Source organism: Pseudophryne corroboree, chromosome 3 (genome assembly GCF_028390025.1).
Source record: "Pseudophryne corroboree isolate aPseCor3 chromosome 3, aPseCor3.hap2, whole genome shotgun sequence".
In the NCBI taxonomy this organism is placed as follows: domain Eukaryota; kingdom Metazoa; phylum Chordata; class Amphibia; order Anura; family Myobatrachidae; genus Pseudophryne; species Pseudophryne corroboree.
The window spans coordinates 404144272-404164164 of NC_086446.1; positions in this window are offsets into that span (position 1 = coordinate 404144272).

The window sequence follows — 19893 nt, forward strand, 5'->3', positions numbered from 1 at the left end:
CACATAAACGTTCTGGAGCTAAGAGCCATTTACAACGGCCTTCAACAAGCGGTACATCTTCTTCAAGACCGTCCCGTGCAGATCCAGGCGGACAATGTAACAGCAGTCGCATACATAAACAGGCAGGGCGAAACGAAAAGCAGAGCGGCAATGGCAGAGGCAACAAAAATCCTCCGCTGGGCAGAAAAACATTTACAAGCTCTGTCGGCAATATTCATTCCGGGAGTAGACAACTAGGAAGCAGACTTCCTCAGCAGACACGATCTCCATCCAGGAGAGTGGGGCCTCCACCAAGAAGTCTTCGCTGAGGTGACAAGTCTTTGGGGAGTTCCTCAAATTGACATGATGGCGTCTCATCTCAACAAGAAGCTTCAGAGATACTGTTCCAGGTCGAGAGACCCTCAAGCATTAGCAGTGGATGCACTGGTGACCCAGTGGGTTTTTCAGTCAGTGTATGTCTTCGCTCCACTTCCGCTGATCCCAAAAGTACTCAGGATCATAAGAAAAACAAGGGTTTGAGCAATCTTCATTGCCCCAGACTGGCTAAGGAGGGCTTGGTACCCAGATCTTCAGCAGTTGCTCATAAAAGATCCTCGGCCTCTTCCTCCTCGAGAGGACCTGCTGCAGCAGGGGCCGTGCATGTACCAAGGCTTACTGCAGCTACCTTTGACAGCATGGCTGAGCGCCGTATCCTAGCCAGGAAGGGTATTGCCGAGGTCATCCCCACCCTTATATTCAGGCCAGAAAGGGAGTAACGTTGAAACATTACCACCGTATTTAGAGAAAATGTGTGTCTTGGTGTGAATCCAAGAAAGCTCCTACGGAAGAGTTTCACCTAGGACGTTTTCTCCATTTTTTGCAGGATGGTGTGGAGGCAGGCCTCCGAATGGGATCAATCAAGGTCCAGATTTTGGCCTCATCAATGTTCTTCCAAAAACAATTGGCCTCTCTTCCAGAGGTTCAGACCTTCGTGAAAGGGGTTCTGTACATCGAGCTTCCATTCGTGCCTCCAGTGGTCCATGGGACCTTAACGTGGTGTTGCAGTTTCTTCAATCGGATTGGTTTGAGCCTCTACAAAAGACAGAGTTGAAGTTTCTCACTTGGAAAGTGGTGATGCTTTTGGCTTTGGCATCCGCACGGCGGGTGTCTGAATTGGGGGCCTTGTCTCACAAGAGCCCTTACCTGATCTTCCATGAAGATAGGGCAGAGTTGAGGACTCAACAACATTTTCATCCGAAGGTGGTTTCATCTTTCCACATAAACCAACCTATTGTAGTGCCAGTAGTTACTGACACATTCACTGATTCAAAGTCTCTAGATGTGGTTAGAGCTTTGAAAATCTATGTTGCTAGAACGGCTCGTATACGGAAAACAGAGGCTCTGTTTGTCCTGTATGCTTACAACAAGATTGGCTGTCCTGCTTCCAAGCAGACTATTGGCACGTTGGATCAAAGATACAATTCAGCAAGCTCATACTATGGATGGATTGCCGTTACCGACGTTGGTAAAGGCCCACTCCACTAGGAAGGTGGGCTCATCCTGGGCGGCTGCCCGGGGGGTCTCGGCATTACAACTTTGCCAAGCAGCTACTTGGTCAGGGTCAAACACATTTGCTAAGTTCTACAAGTTTGACGCCTTGGCCGATGAAGACCTAAAGTTTGGTCAATCGGTGCTGCAGGGTCATCCGCACTCTCCCGCCCGTACTGGAGCTTTGGTATAGACCCCGTGGTCTTGATGTTGTCCCCAGCATCCTCTAGGATGTATGAGAAAATAGGATTTTGATAACCTACCGGTAAATCCTTTTCTTCTAGTCCATAGAGGATGCTGTGCGCCCGTCCCAGTGCGTACTTTACCTGCAGTTTAGTTATTACAGTTAAACAAGTTGTGTTAGCTTAGTTTTCAGCATGGTGCTGCAATTGGTTCATGCCTGTTGGCGTGTGTTATGTTGAATGCCATGTGTGCGGCATGGTTGAGGGTGTGAGTTGGTAGATATCTCACCACTAGTTAAGTAATTCTTTTCCTCGAAATGTCAGTCTCCCTGGGCACAGTTCCTACAACTGAGGTCTGGAGGAGGGGCATAGAGGGAGGAGCCAGTTCACACCCAATGAAAAGTCTTTAGAGTGCCCATGTCTCCTGCGGATCCCGTCTATACCCCATGGTCTTGATGTTGTCCCCAGCATCCTCTACGGACTAGGAGAAAAGGATTTACCGGTAGGTTATCAAAATCCTATTTTTTTCCCCCTCGAAATTCTAAACACAATACCCCATAATGGCAACGTGAAAAAAAGTGTTTTTGAGATTTTTGCAAATTTATTAAAAATAAAAAACTAAGAAGTCACATGTGCATAAGTATTCACAGCCTTTACTCAATACTTTGTTGATGCACCTTTGGCAGCAATTACAGCCTCAAGTCTTTTTGAATATGATGCCACAAAGCTTGGCACACCTATCTTTGGGCAGTTTCGCCCATTCCTCTTTGTAGCACCTCTCAAGCTCCATCAGGTTGAATGGGAAGCGTCGGTGCACAGCCATTTTCAGATCTCTCCAGAGATTTTCAATCGATTCAAGTCTGGGCTCTGGCTGGGCCACTCAAGGACATTCACAAAGTTGTCCTGAATCCACTCCTTATATATCTTGGCTGTGTGCTTAGGGTCATTGTCCTGCTGAAAGATGAACCGTCGCCCCAGTCTGAGGTCAAGAGCGCTCTGGAGCTGGTGTTCATCCAGGATGTCCCTGTACACTGCTGCATTCATCTTCCCCTCTATCCCGACTAGTCTCCCAGTTCCTGCCATTGCAAAACATCCCCACAGCATGCTGCTGCAACCACCATGAGCGGTGTCTGGTTTTCTCCAAACATGACGCCTGGCATTCACACCAAAGACAAAGGAGAAAGAAATGCTCTGCGCACCAAAAATCACTTTGAATTGATTGATTGATTAATTAAGTGCAGTCTAGCAAGGAGAATGATTGACTCAATGAAACTTGACCTTTTTTATAGTGAAAAATATTTTATAAAACAGTTAATGACACAAAACAAAGTAAATAAGACAAACAATACATATATATATATATATATATATATATAGCAGTATAAAAACCGGAGGTATTTCACCTCTTGCAAGTGTAAATAGAAACACTGTATCTAACTTTTATAAACGTGCTGTTTAAACAGCATACACTGTATCTAAAATGCAGATCGGATATCTTAAGTGAAAGAGGCTCTATATAAAGAGCAACAATCGATTCTAACACTGGCGTCCCAGTGTGGAATCAAATAAAATGTCCACAGATGGCTCCACAATAAAATTATTAGAAGCAAAGCAAGTAATAATAGTTACCCTCGTGCTGATTCCTGAGATGTAATGCAGAGTCCTGTATGCATTTGCACGGGGAGAATGTAAAGATTTGTAGTTGCTGCCACAATGGTAATTAAAGGACAGACTTGTTGGAATATTTATTCTCCGTAATAATAGCCGTCAGTTGACCGTCAGATGATGACATGTAGGGAGTTTCCCAGCAAGGGACCTGATCCGTATGGCTATCGGTAACAGCATGGAACGGCAAAACCGCTGATGGCTGGCGCCGCACTGGTCTCACAGCGGAGATCCGTCTATATCCAGCTTGTCGCAGCGGGATTCTGATGTAGAAGTGCCGTTAGCAGCTGGACTCCCTTTAACCTCACTGCGGAGGTATAATTACTGTAGGTCACTTGGCTTAGATGTGGACGGAACCGGAATAGCAGGACCGAGATGGTAGGAGCCCGTCTGTGGAGTAACTGATATCCACTGCACTGCACTCGTAGAAAGGGGCGTCAACGTGTTTCGTCTCCTAGCAACGGAGACTTCCTCAAGACGAATACCTTGCTACTGGGATATACAGCATTTATACCTAGCTAATTGTGTGAATTGAATCTGGTGTGTCAATTAGTAATCAAACACACAGTAGGCAGAATCCTGATTACATACATATCTAAAACAGAATAAAAAGCAGAAATACCTTACAATAAAAATAAAATAAACATAAAAGGTCAGCGGAGCATTGAGTCAATAGTAATATATCTTCATTTGGGTAAAAATAAGACAATAGAGAATCATAAAAGATCTATCTTTATGTATTTTAAACTTAATCAAATCCAAATTAACGCAACCTATCTCAAACCAGAGAGGGAAAGATAGTCATGCTTTAACCCTCTCTGTACTGAAACAGACGATTAAGAATTGATATGAATCTGTTGAGTTACACACAATCTCCAGTTTCTCTAACGACTAATATGAATGATGGTACAATTTCTAACAGCTATTATCCAAATAAAAACTGTCTATTTATTTGCTGATTAATTTAATAGATAAGGTCTCAATTATACTATATTGCAGCCTTAACTAGGCAAACATTACAAAGAATTTATGGTGGTGTCAACAACACAAGTTATTGGTGTAAAATTATATGATTCCTCTGGATTAATTTATAAGTGTGTATTCAACCATATATATATATTTCTAACAATTATACATATACGCATATATAGAAATTACATGCATATAGGTACAAAAATGTGTTCAATATTAATTTAAATTTGAAATGAAGCAATGACAATAAATCCATATGATCATGATTGAATTCGTTTGGTCACTCTAATATAAGCATGAATTATAAATAAAATAAACTGAAAAATATCTATTCAAAACCGTATCAGTATAACTTAATATTAGTAACCATACCGATAGGAAGGATCTTTGAATACAACATAAAAAATCAAACATAAAAACTGATAAGAAGCAGACCGGTCAAATTGAGGAATCAGCACGAGGGTAACTATTATTACTTGCTTTGCTTCTAATAATTTTATTGTGGAGCCATCTGTGGACATTTTATTTGATTCCACACTGGGACGCCAGTGTTAGAATCGATTGTTGCTCTTTGTATAGAGCCTCTTTCACTTAAGATATCCGATCTGCATTTTAGATACAGTGTATGCTGTTTAAACAGCACATACAGTGTTTCTATTTACACTTGCAAGAGGTGAAATACCTCCGGTTTTTATACTGCTATATATATATATATATATATATATGTATTGTTTGTCTTATTTACTTTGTTTTGTGTCATTAACTGTTTTATAAAATATTTTTCACTATAAAAAAGGTCAAGTTTCATTGAGTCAATCATTCTCCTTGCTAGACTGCACTTAATTAATCAATCAATCAATTCAAAGTGATTTTTGGTGCGCAGAGCATTTCTTTCTCCTTTGTATTTCAATTAGTTGTTCAGCCTAACCAGCTGTTTTTGCTCAGCAGCCCTAGAGATCACAATTTTCACTGATTACCATCTGGTAAATTACTACCATACATTATTTTAGTGCCAGATATATATACAGTTTGAGATTTATCTCTAGCTGTAGGTATATATAAGTATTCACACCAAAGAGTTCAATCTTTGTCTCATCAGACCAGAGAATTTTGTTTCTCATGGTCTGAGTCTCCTTCAGGTGCATTTTGGAAAACTCCAGGTGGGCTGCCATGTGCATTTTACTAAAGAGTTGCTTCTGTCTGGCTACTCTACCATACAGGCCTGATTGGTGGATTACTGCAGAGATGGTTGTCCTTCTGGAAGGTTCTCCTCTCTCCACAGAGGAATGCTGTAGCTCTGACAAAGTGACTATCTTGTTCTTAGTCACCTCCGTGACTAAGGCCCTTATCCCCCGATCGCTCAGTTTAGATGGTGGGTTAGCTCTAGGAAGAGTCCTTAATCCGTAGTTCTGAACTTCTTCCATTTATGGATGACAGAGGCAACTGTGCTCATTGTGGCCTTCAAAGCAGCAGATATTTTTCCGTGCCTCAAGACAATCCTGTCTCGGAGGTCTAGAGACAATTCCTTTGACTTGATGCTTGGTTTGTGCTCAGACATGCACTGTCAAGTGTGGGATCTTATATAGACAGGTATGTGCCTTTCCAAATCATGTCCAATCAACTGAATTTACCACAGATGGACTCCAATTAAGCTGTAGGAACATCGCAAGGACGATCAGTGGAAACAGGATGCACCTGAGCTCAATTTTAAGCTTCATGGCAAAGGCTGTGAATACTTATGTACATGTAATTTCTTAGTTTTTTATTTTAATAAATTTGCACAAATCTAAAGAAATTTTTTTTTTTTCATGTTGTCATTATGGGGTATTGTGTGTAGAATTTTCAGGGAAAAAAATTAATTTATTCCATTTTGGAATATGGCTGTAACATAACAAATTGTGGAAAAAGTGAAGCGCTGTGAATACTTTCCGGATGCACTGTATGGTACACAGAACACCACACTCTCACACTTAGAAGGGAACCAGTGAACAATGCCACAAACCCACGTAAACCAGGTGTGTCAGGGTTGGTATCCAGTGGAACCTATGCACCTTGAAGAAAGAGTTAACAAAAGTTAAGTCTACCATGACACTTTTCTTCTGCGGGTTCCATAGGGCTCCACAGGGAATACAATGGAGATGTCCTAAAGCAGTTATTTAAGGGAGGGGACGTTCCTGAATGGGCAAAAAGAATCAGGCATCCAAATGAAGCATCCTGGGAGGAAAATGTATCAGGCATAGAACCTGAGAAGGGTGTGGACAGAAGACAACGTAGCCGCCTTGTACAATTGTTCAGCAGGCGCAACTCTGCGTGCTGCACATGAAGGTCCCACAGAGCGAGGAGAGTGAGCAGAGAATGCAGCTGGCACAGGAAGGTCAGCTTGCATGCATGCCTGTGAGATTGGCCAGGTGGATTTGTATGGCAGAAACTGCTAGCTGGCCAACCTCGGTTGTGAAATCCATAGAGGATAAAGAGAGAATCCGATTTTCTGATGAAACTGGTACGATCTACATAGATATGGAGAGCACGGTCCACATCGAGATACCTGGGGAAACACAGGCCGGAACCACAATTTCTTTGTTGAGGTGGTACTGGGACACTACCTTAGTAAGTTAACCAGGCCTTGGATGCAGAATGGCCCTGCTCTGATTAAATATCAGAAAAGGGTAGTGACAAGAGAGCACTCCCAAGTCCGACACCTGTCTGTCAGATGCAATGGTGAGAAGGAGCAGCGGATTTTTTTTTAACCACTTAAGATCCACTGTACCCATAGGTTCAAAGGAAGGCTTCTGAAGTGCATCTAGAACTACTGACAGATCCCAAGGAGCCACTGGAGGGACATAGGGAGGCTGAACACAGATGACGCCCTGAAGAAAGTGTGAACATCAGTCAATGGAGCAATGCTTTGAAACCATACAGACAAAGCAGAAATGTGTACATTAAGAAAGGCTAGGTGGAGTCCTAGATTAAATCCTTTGTGGAGAAAGGCAAGGGTTTTTGAAACCTTAAAGACCTTGGGGTCATAGCACCTGGTAGCGCACCACAGGACGTAAGTATGCCACACCCTAAAATATACGGATGGAGGATGGTTTTCATGCTGTTAGCCTGATCTGTACTACAGAGCAAGATAAATGTTTGCTCTTAAGATGGATGACTCGAGAGCCACACTGTCAAAGACAGGCTAGATCCAGGTGTAGACAGGAACCCTGAGACAGTAAGTCTAGTCGCTGAGAAAGTCCTCTAAGGAAACCCATGTGGAGAGACTCTGTAGGTTGGGGAATAAGTTGCCTTTCTCTTGCTAGAATTTCCATAGAAATCTTTGAAGAAGGGATACTGGAGAAAAGGCGAATGGTAGACGGAAGGTCCACTTCACTGCTAGGCTATACACAAATGCTACTTCTGGATCCCATGATCTGGATCCGTACATGGGAACCCTGTGGTTATGTTGTGAAACCATGAGGTCCACATTCGACAGACCCTATTTGCACACTGAAAGCTAGTAGACCTATGGGTAGAGTCCACTCGCCTGCATGTATGTCCTGGTGACTGAGAAAGGCTGCTTCACGGTTGAGTATCCCTGGAATGAAGACCACTGAGATGGCTAGGAGATAATGTTCGGCCCACTTGAGAATTCGGGCCAGTTCCTGCATCGCCATCTGACTTCAGGTGCCGCCCTGTTTGAGATATGCTACGTCCGTGCTGCATACTCTAGGACATGGAGTGGTAAGCAACTTTCTGCTGGAGTCCAACGGCCTTGAAAGGAGTACAGTCTGTCACAGGACCACCCCCAGCCCCAATCTGCAAAAGCTGGACTGGCATCCATAGTGAGAAATACCCAGTCTGGAATCCAGGAGGGGCGTCCAGTGTTTAGGTGCGTCATCTGGAGCCACCAGGTTAGGGACAGTGCAACTTTTGGAGAAAAAAATCAGCATCTGTGATCTGATCAGACGTGGCTATCCATTCCACTTGGATAAAATTAAATGCTGTAGAGGCAGAGAATTGAACGGAGCACACGCTACCTTGTCGAAGGTCAAGACCATCAATCCTAGAACTCGAATGGCAGAGTGGATGGACACTCGGTGAGCGTGAAGCAACTAGTGGACTTGGTCCTGTAATGTTGAAATTTTGTCCGCTGGCAGGAAGAGCCTCTAGGCTTGAGAGTCCAGGAGAGCTCCCAAATGTAGCATCCTTTACGATGGGTAGAAAGGCTATCATTTGTTGTAGATGGCACTGCAGGACCTCTGATAAGTTTGCCAAATGGAGTAAATAGTTTAGGTAAGAAGTATTTTGACTCCCTGATGACGTGTGCTGCCATGACTGCAATATTTTTGGTAAACATAGTGGATGCCTTAGCAAGCCCAGCAGAGCTCCAAATTGGTAATGTGGAGTATAGCAAACCAAAGGAATCGTTGATGAAAAAGATATAGTGATATGCAGATATGCATCCTGAATGTCCAAAGAAACCATAAAGCCTCCAGGCCCCAAAGCTAGAATAATGGAGCGGAGGGTTTCCATGCAAAACTTGTGTTTTTAAAACAATTTGTTGAGGAATTTGAGATTGAAGATAGGTCGATGAGAGTCACTGGGTTATAGAACGAGGAACACTAAGGAATAGTAACCCGTTCCATATGTGACCAAGAAACTGGCACTATCACTCCTGACTGCAGAAGGGATTGAATAACCGTTTGTAGGATCAGAGCCTGTTTGGGGTCTGATGAAAGACCTGTGTAAAAGAACTGTTGAGGGGAGTGTCTCCTAAATAAGACGTTGTACCAGTCTCGCACCCAGGCGTCTGAGGCGGTCAGGCATCATGCTTGAGTTAACTGAAGAGGTTGGCCTCCCAATGTGGGATCCCACATTTCTCATACATCCTAGAGGATGCTGGGGATGCTTCAAGAACCATGGGGTATAGACCGGATCCGCAGGAGACATGGGCACACTATAAGACTTTGAATGGGTGTGAACTGGCTCCTCCCCCTATGCCCCTCCTCCAGACAGTTAGATTCTGTGCCCAGTGAGACTGGATGCACACTGAGGAGCTCTCCTGAGTTTCTCAGAAAAAGACTTTATTTAATTTTGTTATTTTCAGGGAGACCTGCTGGCTACAGGCTCCCTGCATCGTGGGAGTCAGGGGAGAGAAGCAGCCTACTCTTAAGAGTTCAAGGGCTCTGCTTCTTAGGCTACTGGACACCATTAGCTCCAGAGGGTTCGATCACTATGGTACGCCTAGCTGCTTGTTCCCAGAGCCGCGCCGTCGCCCCCTCACAAAAGCCGGAAGATAGAAGCCGGGTGAGTATGAGAAGGCAGAAGACTTCAGTGACGGCAAAAGAGGTACCGCGCAGGGCCGCGCTGCACGCCATGCTCTCATGCTTATCACGGCACTGCAGGGTGCAGGGGATGCTCCCTGGGCAACATGAGACCTCAGATCAGACTGGCATGTATAGTAACAGTGCTCCAGGCACTAGTTCAGGGACCCCCGCCAGTATAATCAGTATTTTGAGCAGAACTGAATGTAGGGGGCGTGGCTTAGCCGCACAGCTCTGACCAGCGCCATCTTCTCTATCCTCAGAAGCTGCAGAGATGCTGACCCTGTCCTCCGCACCGCTGTACAAGTAACAGGGTGAAAAACGGGGGCACAGGCAATTTGGTGCCGATTGATTATATTAAAAGTGCTAACAGGGCTGGGCAGTCACCTTACTGGCCTCAGTACCGGGATAGGCGCTGGGTGTGAGCTGGCAGATCTCTCTGTGTCCCTCTTGCAGGCTTTATTGTGGGTCTGTCTCCTATAGCCCCAGTGTGCTTGTGGCTGTCGATACGTGTGTGTCGACATGTCTGAGGCAGAATGCTCTTCCCAGGAGGAGGCTGGAGTGGGGACAGAAAATAAGAATTTACTTACCGATAATTCTATTTCTCGGAGTCCGTAGTGGATGCTGGGGTTCCTGAAAGGACCATGGGGAATAGCGGCTCCGCAGGAGACAGGGCACAAAAAGTAAAGCTTTAGGATCAGGTGGTGTGCACTGGCTCCTCCCCCTATGACCCTCCTCCAAGCCTCAGTTAGGTACTGTGCCCGGACGAGCGTACACAATAAGGAAGGATTTATGAATCCCGGGTAAGACTCATACCAGCCACACCAATCACACTGTACAACCTGTGATCTGAACCCAGTTAACAGTATGATAACAGCGGAGCCTCTGAAAAGATGGCTCACAACAATAATAACCCGATTTTTGTAACTATGTACAAGTAATGCAGATAATCCGCACTTGGGATGGGCGCCCAGCATCCACTACGGACTCCGAGAAATAGAATTATCGGTAAGTAAATTCTTATTTTCTCTATCGTCCTAGTGGATGCTGGGGTTCCTGAAAGGACCATGGGGATTATACCAAAACTCCCAAACGGGCGGGAGAGTGCGGATGACTCTGCAGCACCGAATGAGAGAACTCCAGGTCCTCCTTAGCCAGGGTATCAAATTTGTAGGATTTTACAAACGTGTTTGCCCCTGACTAAATAGCCGCTCGGCAAAGTTGTAAAGCCGAGACCCCTCGGGCAGCCGCCCAAGATGAGCCCACCTTCCTTGTGGAATGGGCATTTACATATTTTGGCTGTGGCAGGCCTGCCACAGAATGTGCAAGCTGAATTGTATTACACATCCAACTAGCAAAAGTCTGCTTAAAAGCAAGAGCACCCAGTTTGTTGGGTGCATACAGGATAACAGCAAGTCAGTTTTCCTGACTCCAGCCGTCCTGGAACCTATATTTTCAGGGCCCTGACCACATCTAGCAACTTGGAGTCCTCCAAGTCCCTAGTAGGCGCAAGACACCACAATAAGCTGGTTCAGGTGAAACACTGACACCACCTTAGGGAGAGAACTGGGGACGAGTCCGCAGCTCTGCCCTGTCCGAATGGACAAACAGATATGGGCTTTTTTGAGAAAAAATCCACCAATTTAACACTCGCCTGGTCCAGGCCAGGTCCAAGAGCATGTTCACTTTTCATGTGAGATGCTTCAAATCCACAGATTTGACTGGTTTTAAACCAATGTGTTTTGAGGAATCCCAGAACTACGTTGAGATCCCACCGTGCCACTGGAGGCACAAAAAGGGGTTGTATATGCAATACTCCCTTGACAAACTTCTGGACTTCAGGAACTGAAGCCACTTCTTTCTGGAAGAAAAATCGACAGGGCCGAAATTTGAACCTTAATGGACCCCAATTTGAGGCCCATAGACACTCCTGTTTGCAAGAAATGCAGGAATCGACCGAGTTGAAATTTCTTCGTGGGGCCTTCCTGGCCTCACACCACGCAACATATTTTCGCCACATGTGGTGATAATGTTGTGCGGTCACCTCCTTTCTGGCTTTGACCAGGGTAGGAATGACCTCTTCCTGAATGCCTTTTCCCTTAGGATCCGGCGTTCCACCGCCATGCCGTCAAACGCAGCTGCGGTAAGTCTTGGAACAGACATGGTACTTGCTGAAACAAGTCCCTTCTTAGCGGCAGAGGCCATAAGTCCTCTGTGAGCATCTCTTGAAGTTCCGGGTACCAAGTCCTTCTTGGCCAATCCGGAGCCATGAGTATAGTTCTTACTCCTCTACGTCTTATAATTCTCAGTACCTTAGGTATGAAAAGCAGAGGATGGAACACATACACCGACTGGTACACCCACGGTGTTACCAGAACGTCCACAGCTATTGCCTGAGGGTCTCTTAACCTGGCGCAATACCTGTCCCGTTTTTTTGTTCAGACGGGACGCCATCATGTCCACCTTTGGTAATTCCCAACGGTTTACAATTATGTGGAAAACTTCCCCATGAAGTTCCCACTCTGCCGGGTGGAGGTCGTGCCTACTGAGGAAGTCTGCTTCCCAGTTTCCATTCCCGGAATGAAACACTGCTGACAGTGCTATCACATGATTTTCCGCCTAGCGAAAAGTCCTTGCAGTTTTTGCCACTGCCCTCCTGCTTCTTGTGCCGCCCTGTCTATTTACGTGGGCGACTGCCGTGATGTTTTATCCCACTGGATCAATACCGGCTGACCTTGAAGCAGAGGTCTTGCTAAGCCTAGAGCATTATAAATTTACCCTTAGCTATATTTATGTGGAGAAAAATCTCCAGACTTGATCACACTCCCTGGAAATTTTTTCCTTGTGTGACTGCTCCCCAGCCTCTCGGGCTGGCCTCCGTGGTCACCAACATCCAAAACTGAATGCCGAATCTGCGGCCCTCTAGAAGATGAGCACTCTGTAACCACCACAGGAGAGACACCCTTGTCCTTGGATATAGGGTTATCCGCTGATGCATCTGAAGATGCGATCCGGACCATTTGTCCAGCAGATCCCACTGAAAAGTTCTTGCATGAAATCTGCCGACTGGAATTGCTTCGAAGGAAGTCACCATTTTTTTACCATGGCCCTTGTGCAATGATGCACTGATTTTAGGAGGTTCCTGACTAGCTCGGATAACTCCCTGGCTTTCTCTTCCGGGAGAAACACCTTTTTCTGGACTGTGTCCAGAATCATCCCTAAGCACAGGAGACTTGTTGTCGGGATCAGCTGCGATTTTGGAATCTTTAGAATCCACCCCTGCTGTTGTAACAGTATCCGAGATAGTGCTACTCCGACCTCCAACTGTTCCCTGGACTTTGCCCTTATCAGGAGATCGTCCAAGTAAGGGATAATTAAGACGCCTTTTCTTCGAAGAAGAACCATCATTTCGGCCATTACCTTGGTAAAGACCCGGGGTGCCGTAGACAATCCAAACGGCAGCGTCTGAAACTGATAGTGACAGTTCTGTACCACGAACCTGAGGTACCCTTAGTGATAAGGGCAAATTTGGGACATGGAGGTAAGCATCCCTGATGTCTCGGGACACCAGATAGTCCCCTTCTTCCCGGTTCGTTATCACTGCTCTGAGTGACTCCATCTTGATTTGAACCTTTGTAAGTGTTCAAATTTTTTTAGATTTAGAATAGGTCTCACCTAGCCTTCTGGCTTCAGTACCACAATATAGTGTGGAATAATACCCCTTTTCTTGTTGTAGGAGGGGTAATTTAATTATCACCTGCTGGGAATACAGCTCGTGAATTTTTTCCCATACTGCCTCCTTGTCGGAGGGAGACCTTGGTAAAGCAGCCTTCAGGAGCCTGCGCAGGGGAAACGTCTCGACATTCCAAACTGTACCCCTGGGATACTACTTGTAGGATCCAGGGGTCCTGTACGGTCTCAGCGTCATGCTGAGAGCTTGTCAGAAGGGTTGGAACGCTTCTGTTCCTGGGAATGGGCTGCCTGCTGCAGTCTTCTTCCCTTTCCTCTATCCCTGGGCAGATATGACTCTTATAGGGACGAAAGGACTGAAGCTGAAAAGACGGTGTCTTTTTCTGCAGAGATGTGACTTAGGGTAAAAACGGTGGATTTTCCAGCAGTTGCCGTGGCCACCAGGTCCGATGGACCGACCCCAAATAACTCCTCTTCCTTTATACGGCAATACACCTTTGTGCCGTTGGAATCTGCATCACCTGACCACTGTCGTGTCCATAAACATCTTCTGGCAGATATGGACATCGCACTTACTCTTGATGCCAGAGTGCAAATATCCCTCTGTGCATCTCGCATATATAGAAATACATCCTTTAAATGCTCTATAGTCAATAAAATACTGTCCCTGTCAAGGGTATCAATATTTTTAGTCAGGGAATCCGACCAAGCCACCCCAGCTCTGCACATCCAGGCTGAGGCGATCGCTGGTCGCAGTATAACACCAGTATGTGTGTATATACTTTTTATGATATTTTTCCAGCCTCCTGTCAGCTGGCTCCTTGAGGACGGCCCTATCTATAGACGGTACCGCCACTTGTTCTGATAAGCGTGTGAGCGCCTTATCCACCCTAAGGGGTGTTTCCCAACGCGCCCTAACTTCTGGCGGGAAAGGGTATACCGCCTATATTTTCTATCGGGGGGAACCCACGCATCATCACACACTTCATTTAATTTATCTGATTCAGGAAAAACTACGGTAGTTTTTTCACATCCCACATAATACCCTCTTTTGTGGTACTTGTAGTATCAGAAATATGTAACACCTCCTTCATTGCCCTTAACGTGTGGCCCTAATAAGGAATACGTTTGTTTATTCACCGTCGACACTGGATTCAGTGTCCCTGTCTGTGTCTGTGTCGACCGACTAAAGTAAACGGGCGTTTTAAAACCCCTGACGGTGTTTTTGAGACGTCTGGACCGGTACTAATTGTTTGTCGGCCGTCTCATGTCGTCAACCGACCTTGGCGCGTGTTGACATTATCACGTAATTCCCTAAATAAGCCATCCATTCCGGTGTCGACTCCCTAGAGAGTGACATCACCATTACAGGCAATTGCTCCGCCTCCTCACCAACATCGTCCTCATACATGTCGACACACGTACCGACACACAGCACACACACAGGGAATGCTCTGATAGAGGACAGGACCCACTAGCCCTTTGGAGAGACAGAGGGAGAGTTTGCCAGCACACACCAAAAACGCTATAATTATATAGGGACAACCTTATATAAGTGTTTTCCCTTATAGCATCTTTTTTATATATTTCTAACACCAAATTAGTGCCCCCCCTCTCTGTTTTAACCCTGTTTCTGTAGTGCAGTGCAGGGGAGAGCCTGGGAGCCTTCCCTCCAGCCTTTCTGTGAGGGAAAATGGCGCTGTGTGCTGAGGAGATAGGCCCCGCCCCTTTTTCGGCGGCCTCGTCTCCCGCTCTTAACGGATTCGGGCAGGGGTTAAATATCTCCATATAGCCCCCGGAGGCTATATGTGAGGTATTTTTAGCCAAAAAAGGTTTTCATTTGCCTCCCAGGGCGCCCCCCTCCCAGCGCCCTGCACCCTCAGTGACTGCCGTGTGAAGTGTGCTGAGAGGAAAATGGCGCACAGCTGCAGTGCTGTGCGCTACCTTAAGAAGACTGAGGAGTCTTCTGCCGCCGATTCTGGACCTCTTCTCGTTTCAGCATCTGCAAGGGGGCCGGCGGCGAGGCTCCGGTGACCATCCAGGCTGTACCTGTGATCGTCCCTCTGGAGCTAGTGTCCAGTAGCCAAGAAGCCAATCCATCCTGCACGCAGGTGAGTTCACTTCTTCTCCCCTAAGTCCCTCGTTGCAGTGATCCTGTTGCCAGCAGGACTCACTGTAAAATAAAAAACCTAAGCTAAACTTTTCTAAGCAGCTCTTTAGGAGAGCCACCTAGATTGCACCCTTCTCGGCCGGGCACAAAAATCTAACTGAGGCTTGGAGGAGAGTCATAGGGGGAGGAGCCAGTGCACACCACCTGATCCTAAAGCTTTACTTTTTGTGCCCTGTCTCCTGCGGAGCCGCTATTCCCCATGGTCCTTTCAGGAACCCCAGCATCCACTAGGACGATAGAGAAAATACTGTGAGAGTGGCTGTGTCGGCACCGCCGACGGATTGGGTGAATATGTTGAGTGTTTTAAATGAAAATGTGACAAAATTGGTTAAGAGATTTGATAAATCTGAGTCTAAGAATTAAACATGGAGAAAATCCATAGAAGATGCTTTGTCACAGACCCAGACCCCTTCGGGGTCGCAGAAACGTGCATTTGCCCAGATAGTAGATACAGATACCGACACTGACGCCAGTGTCGACTATAGTGATGCCAGATTACATCCAAAACTGGCTAAGAGTATTCAGTACATGATTGTGGCGATAAAGGACGTACTACATATTACTGAGGACCCTGCTGTCCCTGATACAAGGGTCTGTATGTTTAAAGGAAAGAAACCTGAGGTAACGTTTCCTCCCTCTCATGAACTGAACGAACTTTTTGAAAAGGCTTGGGAAAATCCTGACAAAAAGATACATGTTCCCAAAAGAATTCCAGTGGCATATCCGTTCCCCTCTGGGGACATAGAGAGGTGGGAGTCAATCCCCACGGTAGACAAAGCTTTATCGCGTCTATCCAAAAAGGTGGCGCTTCCGTCCCCTGACATGGCAGCCCTAAAGGATCCTGCGGATCGTAAGCAGGAAAATACACTAAAATCCATTTATGTCACTACAGGGTCGCTACTCAGGCCTGCCGTTGCTGCGGCATGGGTGAGTAGCGCTATTGAAAAGTGGGCAGTTAACTTGTCATATGAGGTAGATTCCCTAGACAGGGATAGTGTACTTTTGACTCTGGGTCACATCAGGGACGCTGCAGCATATTTAAAAAGCTGTAAGGGATATTGGCCTTTTGGGTTCAAGGGCCAATGCCATGCCGGTCTCTGCAAAGAGAGCGTTGTGGTTACATCAATGGAATGCTGATGCTGACTCTAAGAAGGCGATGGAAGCTCTACCGTTTAACGGTAGGGTTTTGTTTGGCGACAGCCTCACTGACCTGGTGTCTACGGCTACCGCGGGTAAGTCTTCCTTTTTACCTTATGTCCCTGCACAGCAGAAGAAATCGCCTCACTATCAGATGCAGTCCTTTCGGCCCAATAGATTAAAAAAAAAAGGACGTGGGTCCTCCTTCCTTGCTGCAAGGGGGAGAGGTCGGGCAAAAAGGTCACAGGCTGTGGCAAGTTCCCAGGAGCAGAAGTCTTGTCCGGCTTCTACCAAATCTACCGCATGACGCTGGGGCTCCTCTGCGGGAGTCCGCACCAGTGGGGGCACGTCTCAAGCTCTTCAGCCACGTCTGGGTACACTCGGACCTGGATCCCTGGATAGTAGACATTGTAACCCAGGGGTACAAGTTAGAGTTTCAAGACGTGCCCCCTCACCAATTTTTCAAATCGGCCTTGCCAGCTTCTCTTCCAGAAAGAGAGATAGTAAGCGATGCGATACTAAAGTTGTGTCAAAATCAAGTGATTGTCACGGTACCCCCGTCTCAACAGGGGGAAGGTTTTTATTCGAGCCTGTTCGTGGTCCCGAAGCCGGATGGCTCAGTCAGACCGATTCTAAACCTAAAATCCCTCAATTTCTTTCTGAAAAGATTCAAGTTCAAGATGGAGTCTCTACGAGCAGTGATCTCCAGTCTGGAGGAGGGGGATTTTATGGTGTCGGTCAACATAAAAGATGCATATTTACATGTCCCCATATATCCTCCACATCAGGCTTACCTGAGATTTGCGGTGCAGGGTTGTCATTACCAATTTCAGATGTTGCCGTTTGGTCTATCCACGGCTCCGAGGATTTTCACCAAAGTAATGGCGGAAATGATGGTTCTCCTGCGCAAGCAGGGAATCACAATTATCCCGTATTTGGACGATCTCCTCATAAAGGCGAGGTCCAAGGAGCAATTGTTGAAGAATGTTGCCCTTTCACTGCGATTCTGCAACAACATGGTTGGCTCCTAAATTTGCCAAAATCACAGTTGGATCCAACGACACGGCTGTCGTTCCTGGGTATGATTCTGGATACAGAATTGCAAAGAGTTTTTCTTCCAGTGGAAAAAGCTCTGGAAATCCAGAACATGGCAAAACAGATTGTGAAACCGGCAAGTGTGTCAGTTCTTCGCTGCACTCGGTTGCTGGGGAAGATGGTGTCAGCCTACGAGGCCATTCCGTATGGCAGGTTCCATGCCAGGGTGTTTCAGTGGAACCTGCTGGACCAGTGGTCCGGGTCTCACCTGGACATGCACCAGAAAATAATTCTATCTCCCAGGACCAGAATTTCACTTCTGTGGTGGCTGCACAGTTCTCACCTTCTGGAAGGACGCAGGTTCGGGATTCAGGACTGGATCCTGGTGACCACAGAGCAAGCCTCTGAGGCTGGGGAGCAGTCACACAGGGAAGACATTTTCAGGGAAAGTGGTCAAGCCAGGAAGCTTGTCTACACACACATTCTGGAATTAAGAGCCATATACAACGGCATACTGCAAGCAAAACATCTTCGAGGTCTGCCGGTCTTGATTCAGTCAGACAATGTGACAGCAGTGGCGTACATAAACCGCCAAAGCGGAACGAAGAGCAGAGCGGCGATGGCAGAGGCCACGAGAATTCTTTGCTGGGCGGAAAAGCAGGCCAGCGCTCTGTCAGCAGTCTTCATTCCAGGAGTGGACAACTGGGAAGCAGACTTCCTCAGCAGACACGATCTCCATCCAGGAGAGTGGGGTCTTCATCAAGAGGTCTTTGCAGAAGTGACAAGTCGTTGGGGAGTTCCTCAAGTGGACATGATGGTGTCCCGCCTCAACAAGAAACTTCAGAGATATTGTTCCAGGTCAAGGGACCCTCAAGCGTTAGCGGTGGACGCTCTAGTGACACCGTGGGTGTTTCAGTCGGTCTACGTGTTCCCTCCACTTCCACTCATTCCAAAGGTGATAAAAATTATAAGAACAAGGGTTCAGGTGATCCTCATTGTTCCGGATTGGCCAAGAAGGGCCTGTTATCCAGATCTTCAGGAGTTGCTCATAGAAGATCCCTGGCCTCTTCCTCTTCGGGAGGACCTGTTACGACAGGGGCCATGCGTGCATCAAGACTTACAGCGGCTGCTTTTGACGGCGTGGAGGTTGAACGCCAGATCCTAGCCCGAAAGGGTATTCCCAGTGAAGTTATTCCTACACTTCTTCAGGCTAGAAAAGAAGTAACGGCAAAGCATTACCACCGTATTTGGAGAAAATATGTCTCTTGGTGTGAATCCAAGAAGGCTCCTACAGAGGAATTTCACCTGGGGCGTTTGCTCCATTTCCTACAAGCAGGTGTGGATGCGGGCCTAAAGTTAGGCTCTATTAAGGTACAGATTTCAGCCTTGGCCTCTCTTCCAGAGGTTCAGACTTTCGTAAAAGGCGTGCTGCACATCCAACCTCCCTTTGTGCCCCCAGTGGCACCATGGGACCTTAATGTGGTGTTGCAAATCTTGCAATCACATTGGTTTGAACCTTTGCGCAAGGTTGACTTAAAATTCCTTACTTGGAAAGTGGTCATGTTGTTGGCCTTGGCGTCTGCAAGGAGAGTGTCTGAGTTGGCGGCTTTGTCTCACAAGAGCCCCTACTTGATTTTCCATGCTGATAGAGCGGAGTTGAGAACTCGTCAGCAATTTCTACCAAAAGTGGTTTCATCATTTAATGTTAACCTGCCAATTGTGGTGCCTGTGGCTACTGACGCCCTGGTGGAGTCAAGGTCTCTCGATGTGGTTAGAGCTTTGAAGATCTAGGTCGCCAGAACGGCGCAGATTAGGAAAACAGAGTCTCTGTTTGTCCTGTGGGCGCCCAACAAGATTGGGGCTCCTGCTTCTAAGCAGACTATTGCGTGTTGGATCTGTAATACGATTCAGCAGGCTCATTCTATGGCAGGATTGCAGTTACCGAAATCGGTGAAGGCCCATTCTACCAGAAAGGTGGGCTCATCTTGGGTGGCTGCCCGAGGGGTCTCGGCATTACAGCTTTGCCGAGCTGCTACTTGGTCGGGATCAAACACCTTTGCAAAGTTTTACAGGTTTGATACCCTGGCTGAGGAGGACCTCTTGTTTGGTCAATCTGTGCTGCAGAGTCATCCGCACTCTCCCGCCCGTTCTAGAGCTTTGGTATAAACCCCATGGTTCTTGAAGCATCCCCAGCATCCTCTAGGACGTA